The 16886-nt window shown below is 45.8% G+C and overlaps 36 non-coding genes across 36 annotated transcripts; 8 read left to right on the forward strand and 28 right to left on the reverse strand.

Moving 5' to 3' along the window:
• Positions 1 to 323: 323 nt before the first annotated feature.
• Positions 324 to 395, reverse strand: trnap-agg (transfer RNA proline (anticodon AGG)). Its single transcript has one exon. It is a non-coding gene; the product is annotated as a tRNA-Pro (tRNA).
• Positions 396 to 1051: 656 nt separating this feature from the next.
• On the reverse strand, positions 1052 to 1123 carry trnap-cgg (transfer RNA proline (anticodon CGG)). Its single transcript has one exon. It is a non-coding gene; the product is annotated as a tRNA-Pro (tRNA).
• A 306-nt stretch (positions 1124 to 1429) lies between these two features.
• Positions 1430 to 1501, reverse strand: trnap-ugg (transfer RNA proline (anticodon UGG)). Its single transcript has one exon. It is a non-coding gene; the product is annotated as a tRNA-Pro (tRNA).
• A 311-nt stretch (positions 1502 to 1812) lies between these two features.
• On the reverse strand, positions 1813 to 1884 carry trnap-ugg (transfer RNA proline (anticodon UGG)). Its single transcript has one exon. It is a non-coding gene; the product is annotated as a tRNA-Pro (tRNA).
• Positions 1885 to 2020: 136 nt separating this feature from the next.
• On the forward strand, positions 2021 to 2093 carry trnar-ccg (transfer RNA arginine (anticodon CCG)). Its single transcript has one exon. It is a non-coding gene; the product is annotated as a tRNA-Arg (tRNA).
• Positions 2094 to 2792: 699 nt separating this feature from the next.
• On the reverse strand, positions 2793 to 2864 carry trnap-cgg (transfer RNA proline (anticodon CGG)). The gene has a single exon. It is a non-coding gene; the product is annotated as a tRNA-Pro (tRNA).
• A 306-nt stretch (positions 2865 to 3170) lies between these two features.
• trnap-ugg (transfer RNA proline (anticodon UGG)) lies at positions 3171 to 3242 on the reverse strand. Its single transcript has one exon. It is a non-coding gene; the product is annotated as a tRNA-Pro (tRNA).
• Positions 3243 to 3553: 311 nt separating this feature from the next.
• On the reverse strand, positions 3554 to 3625 carry trnap-ugg (transfer RNA proline (anticodon UGG)). The gene has a single exon. It is a non-coding gene; the product is annotated as a tRNA-Pro (tRNA).
• Positions 3626 to 3761: 136 nt separating this feature from the next.
• trnar-ccg (transfer RNA arginine (anticodon CCG)) lies at positions 3762 to 3834 on the forward strand. The gene has a single exon. It is a non-coding gene; the product is annotated as a tRNA-Arg (tRNA).
• A 619-nt stretch (positions 3835 to 4453) lies between these two features.
• trnap-agg (transfer RNA proline (anticodon AGG)) lies at positions 4454 to 4525 on the reverse strand. The gene has a single exon. It is a non-coding gene; the product is annotated as a tRNA-Pro (tRNA).
• Positions 4526 to 5181: 656 nt separating this feature from the next.
• On the reverse strand, positions 5182 to 5253 carry trnap-cgg (transfer RNA proline (anticodon CGG)). The gene has a single exon. It is a non-coding gene; the product is annotated as a tRNA-Pro (tRNA).
• A 1189-nt stretch (positions 5254 to 6442) lies between these two features.
• Positions 6443 to 6514, reverse strand: trnap-cgg (transfer RNA proline (anticodon CGG)). The gene has a single exon. It is a non-coding gene; the product is annotated as a tRNA-Pro (tRNA).
• Positions 6515 to 6820: 306 nt separating this feature from the next.
• Positions 6821 to 6892, reverse strand: trnap-ugg (transfer RNA proline (anticodon UGG)). The gene has a single exon. It is a non-coding gene; the product is annotated as a tRNA-Pro (tRNA).
• A 311-nt stretch (positions 6893 to 7203) lies between these two features.
• trnap-ugg (transfer RNA proline (anticodon UGG)) lies at positions 7204 to 7275 on the reverse strand. Its single transcript has one exon. It is a non-coding gene; the product is annotated as a tRNA-Pro (tRNA).
• A 138-nt stretch (positions 7276 to 7413) lies between these two features.
• On the forward strand, positions 7414 to 7486 carry trnar-ccg (transfer RNA arginine (anticodon CCG)). Its single transcript has one exon. It is a non-coding gene; the product is annotated as a tRNA-Arg (tRNA).
• A 380-nt stretch (positions 7487 to 7866) lies between these two features.
• trnap-ugg (transfer RNA proline (anticodon UGG)) lies at positions 7867 to 7938 on the reverse strand. Its single transcript has one exon. It is a non-coding gene; the product is annotated as a tRNA-Pro (tRNA).
• Positions 7939 to 8249: 311 nt separating this feature from the next.
• Positions 8250 to 8321, reverse strand: trnap-ugg (transfer RNA proline (anticodon UGG)). Its single transcript has one exon. It is a non-coding gene; the product is annotated as a tRNA-Pro (tRNA).
• Positions 8322 to 8457: 136 nt separating this feature from the next.
• Positions 8458 to 8530, forward strand: trnar-ccg (transfer RNA arginine (anticodon CCG)). The gene has a single exon. It is a non-coding gene; the product is annotated as a tRNA-Arg (tRNA).
• A 681-nt stretch (positions 8531 to 9211) lies between these two features.
• trnap-cgg (transfer RNA proline (anticodon CGG)) lies at positions 9212 to 9283 on the reverse strand. Its single transcript has one exon. It is a non-coding gene; the product is annotated as a tRNA-Pro (tRNA).
• A 306-nt stretch (positions 9284 to 9589) lies between these two features.
• trnap-ugg (transfer RNA proline (anticodon UGG)) lies at positions 9590 to 9661 on the reverse strand. Its single transcript has one exon. It is a non-coding gene; the product is annotated as a tRNA-Pro (tRNA).
• Positions 9662 to 9972: 311 nt separating this feature from the next.
• Positions 9973 to 10044, reverse strand: trnap-ugg (transfer RNA proline (anticodon UGG)). Its single transcript has one exon. It is a non-coding gene; the product is annotated as a tRNA-Pro (tRNA).
• Positions 10045 to 10180: 136 nt separating this feature from the next.
• Positions 10181 to 10253, forward strand: trnar-ccg (transfer RNA arginine (anticodon CCG)). The gene has a single exon. It is a non-coding gene; the product is annotated as a tRNA-Arg (tRNA).
• A 619-nt stretch (positions 10254 to 10872) lies between these two features.
• Positions 10873 to 10944, reverse strand: trnap-agg (transfer RNA proline (anticodon AGG)). The gene has a single exon. It is a non-coding gene; the product is annotated as a tRNA-Pro (tRNA).
• Positions 10945 to 11600: 656 nt separating this feature from the next.
• On the reverse strand, positions 11601 to 11672 carry trnap-cgg (transfer RNA proline (anticodon CGG)). Its single transcript has one exon. It is a non-coding gene; the product is annotated as a tRNA-Pro (tRNA).
• Positions 11673 to 11976: 304 nt separating this feature from the next.
• Positions 11977 to 12048, reverse strand: trnap-ugg (transfer RNA proline (anticodon UGG)). The gene has a single exon. It is a non-coding gene; the product is annotated as a tRNA-Pro (tRNA).
• A 311-nt stretch (positions 12049 to 12359) lies between these two features.
• On the reverse strand, positions 12360 to 12431 carry trnap-ugg (transfer RNA proline (anticodon UGG)). Its single transcript has one exon. It is a non-coding gene; the product is annotated as a tRNA-Pro (tRNA).
• A 136-nt stretch (positions 12432 to 12567) lies between these two features.
• Positions 12568 to 12640, forward strand: trnar-ccg (transfer RNA arginine (anticodon CCG)). The gene has a single exon. It is a non-coding gene; the product is annotated as a tRNA-Arg (tRNA).
• Positions 12641 to 13321: 681 nt separating this feature from the next.
• trnap-cgg (transfer RNA proline (anticodon CGG)) lies at positions 13322 to 13393 on the reverse strand. The gene has a single exon. It is a non-coding gene; the product is annotated as a tRNA-Pro (tRNA).
• A 306-nt stretch (positions 13394 to 13699) lies between these two features.
• Positions 13700 to 13771, reverse strand: trnap-ugg (transfer RNA proline (anticodon UGG)). Its single transcript has one exon. It is a non-coding gene; the product is annotated as a tRNA-Pro (tRNA).
• A 311-nt stretch (positions 13772 to 14082) lies between these two features.
• Positions 14083 to 14154, reverse strand: trnap-ugg (transfer RNA proline (anticodon UGG)). The gene has a single exon. It is a non-coding gene; the product is annotated as a tRNA-Pro (tRNA).
• Positions 14155 to 14290: 136 nt separating this feature from the next.
• On the forward strand, positions 14291 to 14363 carry trnar-ccg (transfer RNA arginine (anticodon CCG)). The gene has a single exon. It is a non-coding gene; the product is annotated as a tRNA-Arg (tRNA).
• A 619-nt stretch (positions 14364 to 14982) lies between these two features.
• trnap-agg (transfer RNA proline (anticodon AGG)) lies at positions 14983 to 15054 on the reverse strand. Its single transcript has one exon. It is a non-coding gene; the product is annotated as a tRNA-Pro (tRNA).
• A 658-nt stretch (positions 15055 to 15712) lies between these two features.
• trnap-cgg (transfer RNA proline (anticodon CGG)) lies at positions 15713 to 15784 on the reverse strand. The gene has a single exon. It is a non-coding gene; the product is annotated as a tRNA-Pro (tRNA).
• Positions 15785 to 16090: 306 nt separating this feature from the next.
• trnap-ugg (transfer RNA proline (anticodon UGG)) lies at positions 16091 to 16162 on the reverse strand. Its single transcript has one exon. It is a non-coding gene; the product is annotated as a tRNA-Pro (tRNA).
• Positions 16163 to 16473: 311 nt separating this feature from the next.
• Positions 16474 to 16545, reverse strand: trnap-ugg (transfer RNA proline (anticodon UGG)). The gene has a single exon. It is a non-coding gene; the product is annotated as a tRNA-Pro (tRNA).
• Positions 16546 to 16681: 136 nt separating this feature from the next.
• Positions 16682 to 16754, forward strand: trnar-ccg (transfer RNA arginine (anticodon CCG)). The gene has a single exon. It is a non-coding gene; the product is annotated as a tRNA-Arg (tRNA).
• Positions 16755 to 16886: the final 132 nt, after the last annotated feature.

Genomic DNA, 16886 nt, shown 5'->3' on the forward strand with positions numbered 1-16886 from the left:
AGGCACAAAATGCTGCAAAAAGTCAATGATAATTTGTTCAAAGAAACTCCACAGAGCAACAAGTATACCTGTGCTTAGCGTTTCTGCAAAAGAGCCACGGTAATTCAATTAGGAGCGATATAAAATGGTTTGAATCCCACTACGGCATCTACAGGCCTGCAAAAACTTCAATTTGGCCGATGCATCAGCCTCTGATGCTGCAGAACGTGACGTCAAGTACTATGTGGCTTGCAGTAAAATGGCCAGATATGAAGTGGTTGATAGAGAAAAGCAGCAACAGCAAAAAGAGTCAGAGAACCCTTGAACTCATACTAAAGGTGAGAGGGCTCGTCCGGGATTTGAACCCGGGACCTCTCGCACCCTAAGCGAGAATCATACCCCTAGACCAACGAGCCTGGCGGGTGAAGTCTCAGACTACGTGCGTACACTTGTACAGTCGCCGAACCCTGGCTTCTAACAGAATGAGCAGGCACTAGTTTTAATAGAAAGCGTTTGTCGTTAGGGAGCCGTACTCCCTGGCATGCAGCGATTCTGAGTACGTTCTGCCAAGGAAATAAACACTTGCTATCTGGCTGAATTACAGTTAGTAATTAGTAAATAGTGCAGTAATATACATTTTAATTAGTATTATTTAACTCATACCAAATCTTTTTTTGATTATTTTTTTATATATCTTTCTTTTTTTATTGTGTATATATATATCGTCTGTTTGTATATCTTTAATTGTATTTTACAGAGTTGTTTACAAGTTCTGGTTGTATTATTGTTGTAATGTTTTACCCTTTTCTCTAGTTTTAGGCCTAATAACATCTGGCAAAGGCACTACCGATGAAACCTAACCTTGGGGCTAATTTGGGTACACCTACATTAATGAATGTTGATTCATGTACTCTGTCCCTTTTCTAAATAAATAAATAAATCAAATCTGGGCTAAGTTATAGGACAGATGAACACGAGCAGCAGCAAGGATTTGAGCAGACCACAACAGTTTTGAGTTCGGCTCAGTGCTGCAAAGGAATGAGCCAACTGGCTGAATCGCTCTGAAACTGCTGGGCTCGTCCGGGATTTGAACCCGGGACCTCTCGCACCCGAAGCGAGAATCATACCCCTAGACCAACGAGCCTGATTAATGAAGATTTGGGCTACTTGCATACACTTGTACAGTCACTGAACGCTGGCCTTTAACAGAATGGGCAGGCACTAGTTTTAATGCAAAACGTTTGTCGTTAGGGAGCCGTACTCCCTGGCAGGCAGCGATTGTGAGTATGTTCTGTGAAGGAAATAAACACTTGTCATCTGGCTGACTTTTGGCTAAATTGTAGTACCGATGAAGACAAACAGCCTTAAGGATTTCAAAAGCACAGCAGTTTTGAGTTTGGCTCAGCGCTCCAAAGGACGGAGCCAACAGGCTGCTCCTGCTGAGACTGCTGGGCTCGTCCGGGATTTAAACCCGGGACCTCTCGCACCCAAAGCGAGAATCATACCCCTAGACCAACGAGCCTGGCTGCTAAAGGCATCGGGCTACTTGCGTACACTTGTACAGTCGCCGAACGCTGGCCTCTAACAGAATGGGCGGGCACTAGTTTTAATAGAAAGCGTTTGTCGTTAGGAAGCCGCACTCCCTGGCAGGCAGCGATTCAGAGTACGTTCTGTGCAAGGAAATAACCGCTTGTCATCTGGCTGAATCTTGGCTCTGTTGTAGTACAGATGAGAACTCAAGCAGCAGTAAGGATTTCAAAACCACGACAGTTTTGAGTTTGGCTCAGTGCTGCAAAAGGATGGAGCCAACTGGCTGCTTGTTCCGAAGCTGCTGGGCTCGTCCGGGATTTGAACCCGGGACCTCTCGCACCCAAAGCGAGAATCATACCCCTAGACCAACGAGCCTCGTCGAAAGCAAATCTTTCGGGGGGGCGCCACAAACGGAACCCGACCTGGCGTCGAGATACCAAAGTGTAGTTGTTTGAGCAGCAGAAACCACTTGAAGTCATATTACAGATCAAAGGCAAAGCTTAGCAGACAAGGCCCAGTGGCCTAATGGATAAGGCATCAGCCTCCGGAGCTGGAGATTGTGGGTTCAAGTCCCACCTGGGTCGTCTTTAATGGGCTACATTTAAGGTGGCCGTTCGACAAATTCAAGGATGGTTTGTTCAAAGCAAGCCTGTGACCGCAAGATCTGAATTAGCATAGAACAGACAAACTTCTGATAGCTGTGCTGGGTTTTTGTGTGCGTCACTCTGTTCTGTCCTGCCCGTGCATGTGCCCTATCAGGCTGAAATTACACAAAGCACCCTGCGCAAGAGGCCCAGTGGCTTTACTAATTACAGTTAGTAATTAGTAAATAGTACAATGATATACATTTTAATTAGTATTATTTAACTCATACCAAATCTTTTTTTGATTATTTTTTTATATATCTTTCTTTTTTTATTGTGTATATATATATCGTCTGTTTGTATATCTTTAATTGTATTTTACAGAGTTGTTTACAAGTTCTGGTTGTATTATTGTTGTAATGTTTTACCCTTTTCTCTAGTTTTAGGCCTAATAACATCTGGCAAAGGCACTACCGATGAAACCTAACCTTGGGGCTAATTTGGGTACACCTACATTAATGAATGTTGATTCATGTACTCTGTCCCTTTTCTAAATAAATAAATAAATCAAATCTGGGCTAAGTTATAGGACAGATGACCACGAGCAGCAGCAAGGATTTGAGCAGACCACAACAGTTTTGAGTTCGGCTCAGTGCTGCAAAGGAATGAGCCAACTGGCTGAATCGCTCTGAAACTGCTGGGCTCGTCCGGGATTTGAACCCGGGACCTCTCGCACCCGAAGCGAGAATCATACCCCTAGACCAACGAGCCTGATTAATGAAAATTTGGGCTACTTGCTTACACTTGTACAGTCACTGAACGCTGGCCTTTAACAGAATGGGCAGGCACTAGTTTTAATGCAAAACGTTTGTCGTTAGGGAGCCGTACTCCCTGGCAGGCAGCGATTGTGAGTATGTTCTGTGAAGGAAATAAACACTTGTCATCTGGCTGACTTTTGGCTAAATTGTAGTACCGATGAAGACAAACAGCCTTAAGGATTTCAAAAGCACAGCAGTTTTGAGTTTGGCTCAGCGCTCCAAAGGACGGAGCCAACAGGCTGCTCCTGCTGAGACTGCTGGGCTCGTCCAGGATTTAAACCCGGGACCTCTCGCACCCAAAGCGAGAATCATACCCCTAGACCAACGAGCCTGGCTGCTAAAGGTATCGGGCTACTTGCGTACACTTGTACAGTCGCCGAACGCTGGCCTCTAACAGAATGGGCGGGCACTAGTTTTAATAGAAAGCGTTTGTCGTTAGGAAGCCGCACTCCCTGGCAGGCAGCGATTCAGAGTACGTTCTGTGCAAGGAAATTACCGCTTGTCATCTGGCTGAATCTTGGCTCTGTTGTAGTACAGATGAGAACTCAAGCAGCAGTAAGGATTTCAAAACCACGACAGTTTTGAGTTTGGCTCAGTGCTGCAAAAGGATGGAGCCAGCTGGCTGCTTGTTCCGAAGTTGCTGGGCTCGTCCGGGATTTGAACCCGGGACCTCTCGCACCCAAAGCGAGAATCATACCCCTAGACCAACGAGCCTCGTCGAAAGCAAATCTTTCGGGGGGGCGCCACAAACGGAACCCGACCTGGCGTCGAGATACCAAAGTGTAGTTGTTTGAGCAGCAGAAACCACTTGAAGTCATATTACAGATCAAAGGCAAAGCTTAGCAGACAAGGCCCAGTGGCCTAATGGATAAGGCATCAGCCTCCGGAGCTGGAGATTGTGGGTTCAAGTCCCACCTGGGTCGTCATTAATGGGCTACATTTAAGGTGGCCGTTCGACAAATTCAAGGATGGTTTGTTCAAAGCAAGCCTGTAGCCATGATGACCGCAAGATCTGAATTAGCATAGAACAGACAAACTTCTGATAGCTGTGCTGGGTTTTTGTGTGCGTCACTCTGTTCTGTCCTGCCCGTGCATGTGCCCTATCAGGCTGAAATTACACAAAGCAACCTGTGCAAGAGGCCCAGTGGCTTAATGGGAAAAGGCCGCTTTTTGCTGTTGCACCAGACCTACAACGAAGGCTTTGCGTACGAAAGCAGAGAGGCACAAAATGCTGCAAAAAGTCAATGATAATTTGTTCAAAGAAACTCCACAGAGCAACAAGTATACCTGTGCTTAGCGTTTCTGCAAAAGAGCCACGGTAATTCAATTAGGAGCGATATAAAATGGTTTGAATCCCACTACGGCATCTACAGGCCTGCAAAAACTTCAATTTGGCCGATGCATCAGCCTCTGATGCTGCAGAACGTGACGTCAAGTACTATGTGGCTTGCAGTAAAATGGCCAGATATGAAGTGGTTGATAGAGAAAAGCAGCAACAGCAAAAAGAGTCAGAGAACCCTTGAACTCATACTAAAGGTGAGAGGGCTCGTCCGGGATTTGAACCCGGGACCTCTCGCACCCTAAGCGAGAATCATACCCCTAGACCAACGAGCCTGGCGGGTGAAGTCTCAGACTACGTGCGTACACTTGTACAGTCGCCGAACCCTGGCTTCTAACAGAATGAGCAGGCACTAGTTTTAATAGAAAGCGTTTGTCGTTAGGGAGCCGTACTCCCTGGCATGCAGCGATTCTGAGTACGTTCTGCCAAGGAAATAAACACTTGCTATCTGGCTGAATTACAGTTAGTAATTAGTAAATAGTGCAGTAATATACATTTTAATTAGTATTATTTAACTCATACCAAATCTTTTTTTGATTATTTTTTTATATATCTTTCTTTTTTTATTGTGTATATATATATCGTCTGTTTGTATATCTTTAATTGTATTTTACAGAGTTGTTTACAAGTTCTGGTTGTATTATTGTTGTAATGTTTTACCCTTTTCTCTAGTTTTAGGCCTAATAACATCTGGCAAAGGCACTACCGATGAAACCTAACCTTGGGGCTAATTTGGGTACACCTACATTAATGAATGTTGATTCATGTACTCTGTCCCTTTTCTAAATAAATAAATAAATCAAATCTGGGCTAAGTTATAGGACAGATGAACACGAGCAGCAGCAAGGATTTGAGCAGACCACAACAGTTTTGAGTTCGGCTCAGTGCTGCAAAGGAATGAGCCAACTGGCTGAATCGCTCTGAAACTGCTGGGCTCGTCCGGGATTTGAACCCGGGACCTCTCGCACCCGAAGCGAGAATCATACCCCTAGACCAACGAGCCTGATTAATGAAAATGTGCCCTATCAGGCTGAAATTACACAAAGCAACCTGCGCAAGAGGCCCTGTGGCTTAATGGGAAAAGGCCACTTTTTGCTGTTGCACCAGACCTACAACGAAGGCTTTGCGTACGAAAGCAGAGAGGCACAAAATGCTGCAAAAAGTCAATGATAATTTGTTCAAAGAAACTCCACAGAGCAACAAGTATACCTGTGCTTAGCGTTTCTGCAAAAGAGCCACGGTAATTCAATTAGGAGCGATATAAAATGGTTTGAATCCCACTACGGCATCTACTGGCCTGCAAAAACTTCAATTTGGCCGATGCATCAGCCTCTGATGCTGCAGAACGTGACGTCAAGTACTATGTGGCTTGCAGTAAAATGGCCAGATATGAAGTGGTTGATAGAGAAAAGCAGCAACAGCAAAAAGAGTCAGAGAACCCTTGAACTCATACTAAAGGTGAGAGGCCTCGTCCGGGATTTGAACCCTGGACCTCTCGCACCCTAAGCGAGAATCATACCCCTAGACCAACGAGCCTGGCGGGTGAACTCTCAGACTACGTGCGTACACTTGTACAGTCGCCGAACCCTGGCTTCTAACAGAATGAGCAGGCACTAGTTTTAATAGAAAGCGTTTGTCGTTAGGGAGCCGTACTCCCTGGCATGCAGCGATTCTGAGTACGTTCTGCCAAGGAAATAAACACTTGCCATCTGGCTTAATTACAGTTAGTAATTAGTAAATAGTACAGTAATATACATTTTAATTAGTATTATTTAACTCATACCAAATCTTTTTTTGATTATTTTTTGATATATCTTTCTTTTTTTATTGTGTATATATATATCGTCTGTTTGTATATCTTTAATTGTATTTTACAGAGTTGTTTACAAGTTCTGGTTGTATTATTGTTGTAATGTTTTACCCTTTTCTCTAGTTTTAGGCCTAATAACATCTGGCAAAGGCACTACCGATGAAACCTAACCTTGGGGCTAATTTGGGTACACCTACATTAATGAATGTTGATTCATGTACTCTGTCCCTTTTCTAAATAAATAAATAAATCAAATCTGGGCTAAGTTATAGGACAGATGAACACGAGCAGCAGCAAGGATTTGAGCAGACCACAACAGTTTTGAGTTCGGCTCAGTGCTGCAAAGGAATGAGCCAACTGGCTGAATCGCTCTGAAACTGCTGGGCTCGTCCGGGATTTGAACCCAGGACCTCTCGCACCCGAAGCGAGAATCATACCCCTAGACCAACGAGCCTGATTAATTATGATTTGGGCTACTTGCATACACTTGTACAGTCACTGAACGCTGGCCTTTAACAGAATGGGCAGGCACTAGTTTTAATGCAAAACGTTTGTCGTTAGGGAGCCGTACTCCCTGGCAGGCAGTGATTGTGAGTATGTTCTGTGAAGGAAATAAACACTTGTCATCTGGCTGACTTTTGGCTAAATTGTAGTACCGATGAAGACAAACAGCCTTAAGGATTTCAAAAGCACAGCAGTTTTGAGTTTGGCTCAGCGCTCCAAAGGACGGAGCCAACAGGCTGCTCCTGCTGAGACTGCTGGGCTCGTCCGGGATTTAAACCCGGGACCTCTCGCACCCAAAGCGAGAATCATACCCCTAGACCAACGAGCCTGGCTGCTAAAGGCATCGGGCTACTTGCGTACACTTGTACAGTCGCCGAACGCTGGCCTCTAACAGAATGGGCGGGCACTAGTTTTAATAGAAAGCGTTTGTCGTTAGGAAGCCGCACTCCCTGGCAGGCAGCGATTCAGAGTACGTTCTGTGCAAGGAAATAACCGCTTGTCATCTGGCTGAATCTTGGCTCTGTTGTAGTACAGATGAGAACTCAAGCAGCAGTAAGGATTTCAAAACCACGACAGTTTTGAGTTTGGCTCAGTGCTGCAAAAGGATGGAGCCAACTGGCTGCTTGTTCCGAAGCTGCTGGGCTCGTCCGGGATTTGAACCCGGGGCCTCTCGCACCCAAAGCGAGAATCATACCCCTAGACCAACGAGCCTCGTCGAAAAGCAAATCTTTCTGGGGGGGCGCCACAAACGGAACCCGACCTGGCGTCGAGATACCAAAGTGTAGTTGTTTGAGCAGCAGAAACCACTTGAAGTCATATTACAGATCAAAGGCAAAGCTTAGCAGACAAGGCCCAGTGGCCTAATGGATAAGGCATCAGCCTCCGGAGCTGGAGATTGTGGGTTCAAGTCCCACCTGGGTCGTCTTTAATGGGCTACATTTAAGGTGGCCGTTCGACAAATTCAAGGATGGTTTGTTCAAAGCAAGCCTGTGACTGCAAGATCTGAATTAGCATAGAACAGACAAACTTCTGATAGCTGTGCTGGGTTTTTGTGTGCGTCACTCTGTTCTGTCCTGCCCGTGCATGTGCCCTATCAGGCTGAAATTACACAAAGCACCCTGCGCAAGAGGCCCAGTGGCTTTACTAATTACAGTTAGTAATTAGTAAATAGTACAATAATATACATTTTAATTAGTATTATTTAACTCATACCAAATCTTTTTTTGATTATTTTTTGATATATCTTTGATATATCAGCGCTCCAAAGGACGGAGCCAACAGGCTGCTCCTGCTGAGACTGCTGGGCTCGTCCGGGATTTAAACCCGGGACCTCTCGCACCCAAAGCGAGAATCATACCCCTAGACCAACGAGCCTGGCTGCTAAACGCATCGGGCTACTTGCGTACACTTGTACAGTCGCCGAACGCTGGCCTCTAACAGAATGGGCGGGCACTAGTTTTAATAGAAAGCGTTTGTCGTTAGGAAGCCGCACTCCCTGGCAGGCAGCGATTCAGAGTACGTTCTGTGCAAGGAAATAACCGCTTGTCATCTGGCTGAATCTTGGCTCTGTTGTAGTACAGATGAGAACTCAAGCAGCAGTAAGGATTTCAAAACCACGACAGTTTTGAGTTTGGCTCAGTGCTGCAAAAGGATGGAGCCAACTGGCTGCTTGTTCCGAAGCTGCTGGGCTCGTCCGGGATTTGAACCCGGGACCTCTCGCACCCAAAGCGAGAATCATACCCCTAGACCAACGAGCCTCGTCGAAAGCAAATCTTTCGGGGGGGCGCCACAAACGGAACCCGACCTGGCGTCGAGATACCAAAGTGTAGTTGTTTGAGCAGCAGAAACCACTTGAAGTCATATTACAGATCAAAGGCAAAGCTTAGCAGACAAGGCCCAGTGGCCTAATGGATAAGGCATCAGCCTCCGGAGCTGGAGATTGTGGGTTCAAGTCCCACCTGGGTCGTCTTTAATGGGCTACATTTAAGGTGGCCGTTCGACAAATTCAAGGATGGTTTGTTCAAAGCAAGCCTGTGACCGCAAGATCTGAATTAGCATAGAACAGACAAACTTCTGATAGCTGTGCTGGGTTTTTGTGTGCGCCGTACTCCCTGGCATGCAGCGATTCTGAGTACGTTCTGCCAAGGAAATAAACACTTGCCATCTGGCTGAATTACAGTTAGTAATTAGTAAATAGTACAGTAATATACATTTTAATTAGTATTATTTAACTCATACCAAATCTTTTTTTGATTATTTTTTTATATATCTTTCTTTTTTTATTGTGTATATATATATCGTCTGTTTGTATATCTTTAATTGTATTTTACAGAGTTGTTTACAAGTTCTGGTTGTATTATTGTTGTAATGTTTTACCCTTTTCTCTAGTTTTAGGCCTAATAACATCTGGCAAAGGCACTACCGATGAAACCTAACCTTGGGGCTAATTTGGGTACACCTACATTAATGAATGTTGATTCATGTACTCTGTCCCTTTTCTAAATAAATAAATAAATCAAATCTGGGCTAAGTTATAGGACAGATGACCACGAGCAGCAGCAAGGATTTGAGCAGACCACAACAGTTTTGAGTTCGGCTCAGTGCTGCAAAGGAATGAGCCAACTGGCTGAATCGCTCTGAAACTGCTGGGCTCGTCCGGGATTTGAACCCGGGACCTCTCGCACCCGAAGCGAGAATCATACCCCTAGACCAACGAGCCTGATTAATGAAAATTTGGGCTACTTGCATACACTTGTACAGTCACTGAACGCTGGCCTTTAACAGAATGGGCAGGCACTAGTTTTAATGCAAAACGTTTGTCGTTAGGGAGCCGTACTCCCTGGCAGGCAGCGATTGTGAGTATGTTCTGTGAAGGAAATAAACACTTGTCATCTGGCTGACTATTGGCTAAATTGTAGTACCGATGAAGACAAACAGCCTTAAGGATTTCAAAAGCACAGCAGTTTTGAGTTTGGCTCAGCGCTCCAAAGGACGGAGCCAACAGGTTGCTCCTGCTGAGACTGCTGGGCTCGTCCGGGATTTAAACCCGGGACCTCTCGCACCCAAAGCGAGAATCATACCCCTAGACCAACGAGCCTGGCTGCTAAAGGCATCGGGCTACTTGCGTACACTTGTACAGTCGCCGAACGCTGGCCTCTATCAGAATGGGCGGGCACTAGTTTTAATAGAAAGCGTTTGTCGTTAGGAAGCCGCACTCCCTGGCAGGCAGCGATTCAGAGTACGTTCTGTGCAAGGAAATTACCGCTTGTCATCTGGCTGAATCTTGGCTCTGTTGTAGTACAGATGAGAACTCAAGCAGCAGTAAGGATTTCAAAACCACGACAGTTTTGAGTTTGGCTCAGTGCTGCAAAAGGATGGAGCCAGCTGGCTGCTTGTTCCGAAGTTGCTGGGCTCGTCCGGGATTTGAACCCGGGACCTCTCGCACCCAAAGCGAGAATCATACCCCTAGACCAACGAGCCTCGTCGAAAGCAAATCTTTCGGGGGGGCGCCACAAACGGAACCCGACCTGGCGTCGAGATACCAAAGTGTAGTTGTTTGAGCAGCAGAAACCACTTGAAGTCATATTACAGATCAAAGGCAAAGCTTAGCAGACAAGGCCCAGTGGCCTAATGGATAAGGCATCAGCCTCCGGAGCTGGAGATTGTGGGTTCAAGTCCCACCTGGGTCGTCATTAATGGGCTACATTTAAGGTGGCCGGTCGACAAATTCAAGGATGGTTTGTTCAAAGCAAGCCTGTAGCCATGATGACCGCAAGATCTGAATTAGCATAGAACAGACAAACTTCTGATAGCTGTGCTGGGTTTTTGTGTGCGTCACTCTGTTCTGTCCTGCCCGTGCATGTGCCCTATCAGGCTGAAATTACACAAAGCAACCTGCGCAAGAGGCCCAGTGGCTTAATGGGAAAAGGCCGCTTTTTGCTGTTGCACCAGACCTACAACGAAGGCTTTGCGTACGAAAGCAGAGAGGCACAAAATGCTGCAAAAAGTCAATGATAATTTGTTCAAAGAAACTCCACAGAGCAACAAGTATACCTGTGCTTAGCGTTTCTGCAAAAGAGCCACGGTAATTCAATTAGGAGCGATATAAAATGGTTTGAATCCCACTACGGCATCTACTGGCCTGCAAAAACTTCAATTTGGCCGATGCATCAGCCTCTGATGCTGCAGAACGTGACGTCAAGTACTATGTGGCTTGCAGTAAAATGGCCAGATATGAAGTGGTTGATAGAGAAAAGCAGCAACAGCAAAAAGAGTCAGAGAACCCTTGAACTCATACTAAAGGTGAGAGGGCTCGTCCGGGATTTGAACCCGGGACCTCTCGCACCCTAAGCGAGAATCATACCCCTAGACCAACGAGCCTGGCGGGTGAACTCTCAGACTACGTGCGTACACTTGTACAGTCGCCGAACCCTGGCTTCTAACAGAATGAGCAGGCACTAGTTTTAATAGAAAGCGTTTGTCGTTAGGGAGCCGTACTCCCTGGCATGCAGCGATTCTGAGTACGTTCTGCCAAGGAAATAAACACTTGCCATCTGGCTTAATTACAGTTAGTAATTAGTAAATAGTACAGTAATATACATTTTAATTAGTATTATTTACCTCATACCAAATCTTTTTTTGATTATTTTTTGATATATCTTTCTTTTTTTATTGTGTATATATATATCGTCTGTTTGTATATCTTTAATTGTATTTTACAGAGTTGTTTACAAGTTCTGGTTGTATTATTGTTGTAATGTTTTACCCTTTTCTCTAGTTTTAGGCCTAATAACATCTGGCAAAGGCACTACCGATGAAACCTAACCTTGGGGCTAATTTGGGTACACCTACATTAATGAATGTTGATTCATGTACTCTGTCCCTTTTCTAAATAAATAAATAAATCAAATCTGGGCTAAGTTATAGGACAGATGAACACGAGCAGCAGCAAGGATTTGAGCAGACCACAACAGTTTTGAGTTCGGCTCAGTGCTGCAAAGGAATGAGCCAACTGGCTGAATCGCTCTGAAACTGCTGGGCTCGTCCGGGATTTGAACCCAGGACCTCTCGCACCCGAAGCGAGAATCATACCCCTAGACCAACGAGCCTGATTAATTATGATTTGGGCTACTTGCATACACTTGTACAGTCACTGAACGCTGGCCTTTAACAGAATGGGCAGGCACTAGTTTTAATGCAAAACGTTTGTCGTTAGGGAGCCGTACTCCCTGGCAGGCAGTGATTGTGAGTATGTTCTGTGAAGGAAATAAACACTTGTCATCTGGCTGACTTTTGGCTAAATTGTAGTACCGATGAAGACAAACAGCCTTAAGGATTTCAAAAGCACAGCAGTTTTGAGTTTGGCTAGGCTCCAAAGGACGGAGCCAACAGGCTGCTCCTGCTGAGACTGCTGGGCTCGTCCGGGATTTAAACCCGGGACCTCTCGCACCCAAAGCGAGAATCATACCCCTAGACCAACGAGCCTGGCTGCTAAACGCATCGGGCTACTTGCGTACACTTGTACAGTCGCCGAACGCTGGCCTCTAACAGAATGGGCGGGCACTAGTTTTAATAGAAAGCGTTTGTCGTTAGGAAGCCGCACTCCCTGGCAGGCAGCGATTCAGAGTACGTTCTGTGCAAGGAAATAACCGCTTGTCATCTGGCTGAATCTTGGCTCTGTTGTAGTACAGATGAGAACTCAAGCAGCAGTAAGGATTTCAAAACCACGACAGTTTTGAGTTTGGCTCAGTGCTGCAAAAGGATGGAGCCAACTGGCTGCTTGTTCCGAAGCTGCTGGGCTCGTCCGGGATTTGAACCCGGGACCTCTCGCACCCAAAGCGAGAATCATACCCCTAGACCAACGAGCCTCGTCGAAAGCAAATCTTTCGGGGGGGCGCCACAAACGGAACCCGACCTGGCGTCGAGATACCAAAGTGTAGTTGTTTGAGCAGCAGAAACCACTTGAAGTCATATTACAGATCAAAGGCAAAGCTTAGCAGACAAGGCCCAGTGGCCTAATGGATAAGGCATCAGCCTCCGGAGCTGGAGATTGTGGGTTCAAGTCCCACCTGGGTCGTCTTTAATGGGCTACATTTAAGGTGGCCGTTCGACAAATTCAAGGATGGTTTGTTCAAAGCAAGCCTGTGACCGCAAGATCTGAATTAGCATAGAACAGACAAACTTCTGATAGCTGTGCTGGGTTTTTGTGTGCGCCGTACTCCCTGGCATGCAGCGATTCTGAGTACGTTCTGCCAAGGAAATAAACACTTGCCATCTGGCTGAATTACAGTTAGTAATTAGTAAATAGTACAGTAATATACATTTTAATTAGTATTATTTAACTCATACCAAATCTTTTTTTGATTATTTTTTTATATATCTTTCTTTTTTTATTGTGTATATATATATCGTCTGTTTGTATATCTTTAATTGTATTTTACAGAGTTGTTTACAAGTTCTGGTTGTATTATTGTTGTAATGTTTTACCCTTTTCTCTAGTTTTAGGCCTAATAACATCTGGCAAAGGCACTACCGATGAAACCTAACCTTGGGGCTAATTTGGGTACACCTACATTAATGAATGTTGATTCATGTACTCTGTCCCTTTTCTAAATAAATAAATAAATAAAATCTGGGCTAAGTTATAGGACAGATGACCACGAGCAGCAGCAAGGATTTGAGCAGACCACAACAGTTTTGAGTTCGGCTCAGTGCTGCAAAGGAATGAGCCAACTGGCTGAATCGCTCTGAAACTGCTGGGCTCGTCCGGGATTTGAACCCGGGACCTCTCGCACCCGAAGCGAGAATCATACCCCTAGACCAACGAGCCTGATTAATGAAAATTTGGGCTACTTGCATACACTTGTACAGTCACTGAACGCTGGCCTTTAACAGAATGGGCAGGCACTAGTTTTAATGCAAAACGTTTGTCGTTAGGGAGCCGTACTCCCTGGCAGGCAGCGATTGTGAGTATGTTCTGTGAAGGAAATAAACACTTGTCATCTGGCTGACTATTGGCTAAATTGTAGTACCGATGAAGACAAACAGCCTTAAGGATTTCAAAAGCACAGCAGTTTTGAGTTTGGCTCAGCGCTCCAAAGGACGGAGCCAACAGGTTGCTCCTGCTGAGAATGCTGGGTTCGTCCGGGATTTAAACCCGGGACCTCTCGCACCCAAAGCGAGAATCATACCCCTAGACCAACGAGCCTGGCTGCTAAAGGCATCGGGCTACTTGCCTACACTTGTACAGTCGCCGAACGCTGGCCTCTAACAGAATGGGCGGGCACTAGTTTTAATAGAAAGCGTTTGTCGTTAGGAAGCCGCACTCCCTGGCAGGCAGCGATTCAGAGTACGTTCTGTGCAAGGAAATTACCGCTTGTCATCTGGCTGAATCTTGGCTCTGTTGTAGTACAGATGAGAACTCAAGCAGCAGTAAGGATTTCAAAACCACGACAGTTTTGAGTTTGGCTCAGTGCTGCAAAAGGATGGAGCCAGCTGGCTGCTTGTTCCGAAGTTGCTGGGCTCGTCCGGGATTTGAACCCAGGACCTCTCGCACCCAAAGCGAGAATCATACCCCTAGACCAACGAGCCTCGTCGAAAGCAAATCTTTCGGGGGGGCGCCACAAACGGAACCCGACCTGGCGTCGAGATACCAAAGTGTAGTTGTTTGAGCAGCAGAAACCACTTGAAGTCATATTACAGATCAAAGGCAAAGCTTAGCAGACAAGGCCCAGTGGCCTAATGGATAAGGCATCAGCCTCCGGAGCTGGAGATTGTGGGTTCAAGTCCCACCTGGGTCGTCATTAATGGGCTACATTTAAGGTGGCCGTTCGACAAATTCAAGGATGGTTTGTTCAAAGCAAGCCTGTAGCCATGATGACCGCAAGATCTGAATTAGCATAGAACAGACAAACTTCTGATAGCTGTGCTGGGTTTTTGTGTGCGTCACTCTGTTCTGTCCTGCCCGTGCATGTGCCCTATCAGGCTGAAATTACACAAAGCAACCTGCGCAAGAGGCCCAGTGGCTTAATGGGAAAAGGCCGCTTTTTGCTGTTGCACCAGACCTACAACGAAGGCTTTGCGTACGAAAGCAGAGAGGCACAAAATGCTGCAAAAAGTCAATGATAATTTGTTCAAAGAAACTCCACAGAGCAACAAGTATACCTGTGCTTAGCGTTTCTGCAAAAGAGCCACGGTAATTCAATTAGGAGCGATATAAAATGGTTTGAATCCCACTACGGCATCTACAGGCCTGCAAAAACTTCAATTTGGCCGATGCATCAGCCTCTGATGCTGCAGAACGTGACGTCAAGTACTATGTGGCTTGCAGTAAAATGGCCAGATATGAAGTGGTTGATAGAGAAAAGCAGCAACAGCAAAAAGAGTCAGAGAACCCTTGAACTCATACTAAAGGTGAGAGGGCTCATCCGGGATTTGAACCCGGGACCTCTCGCACCCTAAGCGAGAATCATACCCCTAGACCAACGAGCCTGGCTGATGAAGTCTTAGACTACGTGCGTACACTTGTACAGTCGCCGAACCCTGGCTTCTAACAGAATGAGCAGGCACTAGTTTTAATAGAAAGCGTTTGTCGTTAGGGAGCCGTACTCCCTGGCATGCAGCGATTCTGAGTACGTTCTGCCAAGGAAATAAACACTTGCCATCTGGCTGAATTACAGTTAGTAATTAGTAAATAGTACAGTAATATACATTTTAATTAGTATTATTTAACTCATACCAAATCTTTTTTTGATTATTTTTTGATATATCTTTCTTTTTTTATTGTGTATATATATATATCGTCTGTTTGTATATCTTTAATTGTATTTTACAGAGTTGTTTACAAGTTCTAGTTGTATTATTGTTGTAATGTTTTACCCTTTTCTCTAGTTTTAGGCCTAATAACATCTGGCAAAGGCACTACCGATGAAACCTAACCTTGGGGCTAATTTGGGTACACCTACATTAATGAATGTTGATTCATGTACTCTGTCCCTTTTCTAAATAAATAAATAAATTAAATCTGGGCTAAGTTATAGGACAGATGACCACGAGCAGCAGCAAGGATTTGAGCAGACCACAACAGTTTTGAGTTCGGCTCAGTGCTGCAAAGGAATGAGCCAACTGGCTGAATCGCTCTGAAACTGCTGGGCTCGTCCGGGATTTGAACCCGGGACCTCTCGTACCCGAAGCGAGAATCATACCCCTAGACCAACGAGCCTGATTAATGAAAATTTGGGCTACTTGCATACACTTGTACAGTCACTGAACGCTGGCCTTTAACAGAATGGGCAGGCACTAGTTTTAATGCAAAACGTTTGTCGTTAGGGAGCCGTACTCCCTGGCAGGCAGCGATTGTGAGTATGTTCTGTGAAGGAAATAAACACTTGTCATCTGGCTGACTATTGGCTAAATTGTAGTACCGATGAAGACAAACAGCCTTAAGGATTTCAAAAGCACAGCAGTTTTGAGTTTGGCTCAGCGCTCCAAAGGACGGAGCCAACAGGCTGCTCCCGCTGAGACTGCTGGGCTCGTCCGGGATTTAAACCCGGGACCTCTCGCACCCAAAGCAAGAATCATACCCCTAGACCAACGAGCCTGGCTGCTAAAGGCATCGGGCTACTTGCGTACACTTGTACAGTCGCCGAACGCTGGCCTCTAACAGAATGGGCGGGCACTAGTTTTAATAGAAAGCGTTTGTCGTTAGGAAGCCGCACTCCCTGGCAGGCAGCGATTCAGAGTACGTTCTGTGCAAGGAAATAACCGCTTGTCATCTGGCTGAATCTTGGCTCTGTTGTAGTACAGATGAGAACTCAAGCAGCAGTAAGGATTTCAAAACCACGACAGTTTTGAGTTTGGCTCAGTGCTGCAAAAGGATGGAGCCAGCTGGCTGCTTGTTCCGAAGCTGCTGGGCTCGTCCGGGATTTGAACCCGGGACCTCTCGCACCCAAAGCGAGAATCATACCCCTAGACCAACGAGCCTCGTCGAAAGCAAATCTTTCGGGGGGGCGCCACAAACGGAACCCGACCTGGCGTCGAGATACCAAAGTGTAGTTGTTTGAGCAGCAGAAACCACTTGAAGTCATATTACAGATCAAAGGCAAAGCTTAGCAGACAAGGCCCAGTGGCCTAATGGATAAGGCATCAGCCTCCGGAGCTGGAGTTTGTGGGTTCAAGTCCCACCTGGGTCGTCTTTAATGGGCTACATTTAAGGTGGCCGTTCGACAAATTCAAGGATGGTTTGTTCAAAGCAAGCCTGTAGCCATGATGACCGCAAGATCTGAATTAGCATAGAACAGACAAACTTCTGATAGCTGTGCTGG

This window comes from Rhinichthys klamathensis, unplaced genomic scaffold, assembly GCF_029890125.1.
Source record: "Rhinichthys klamathensis goyatoka isolate OS25496 unplaced genomic scaffold, OSU_Roscu_1.1 h1tg000223l_1, whole genome shotgun sequence".
In the NCBI taxonomy this organism is placed as follows: Eukaryota; Metazoa; Chordata; class Actinopteri; order Cypriniformes; family Leuciscidae; genus Rhinichthys; species Rhinichthys klamathensis.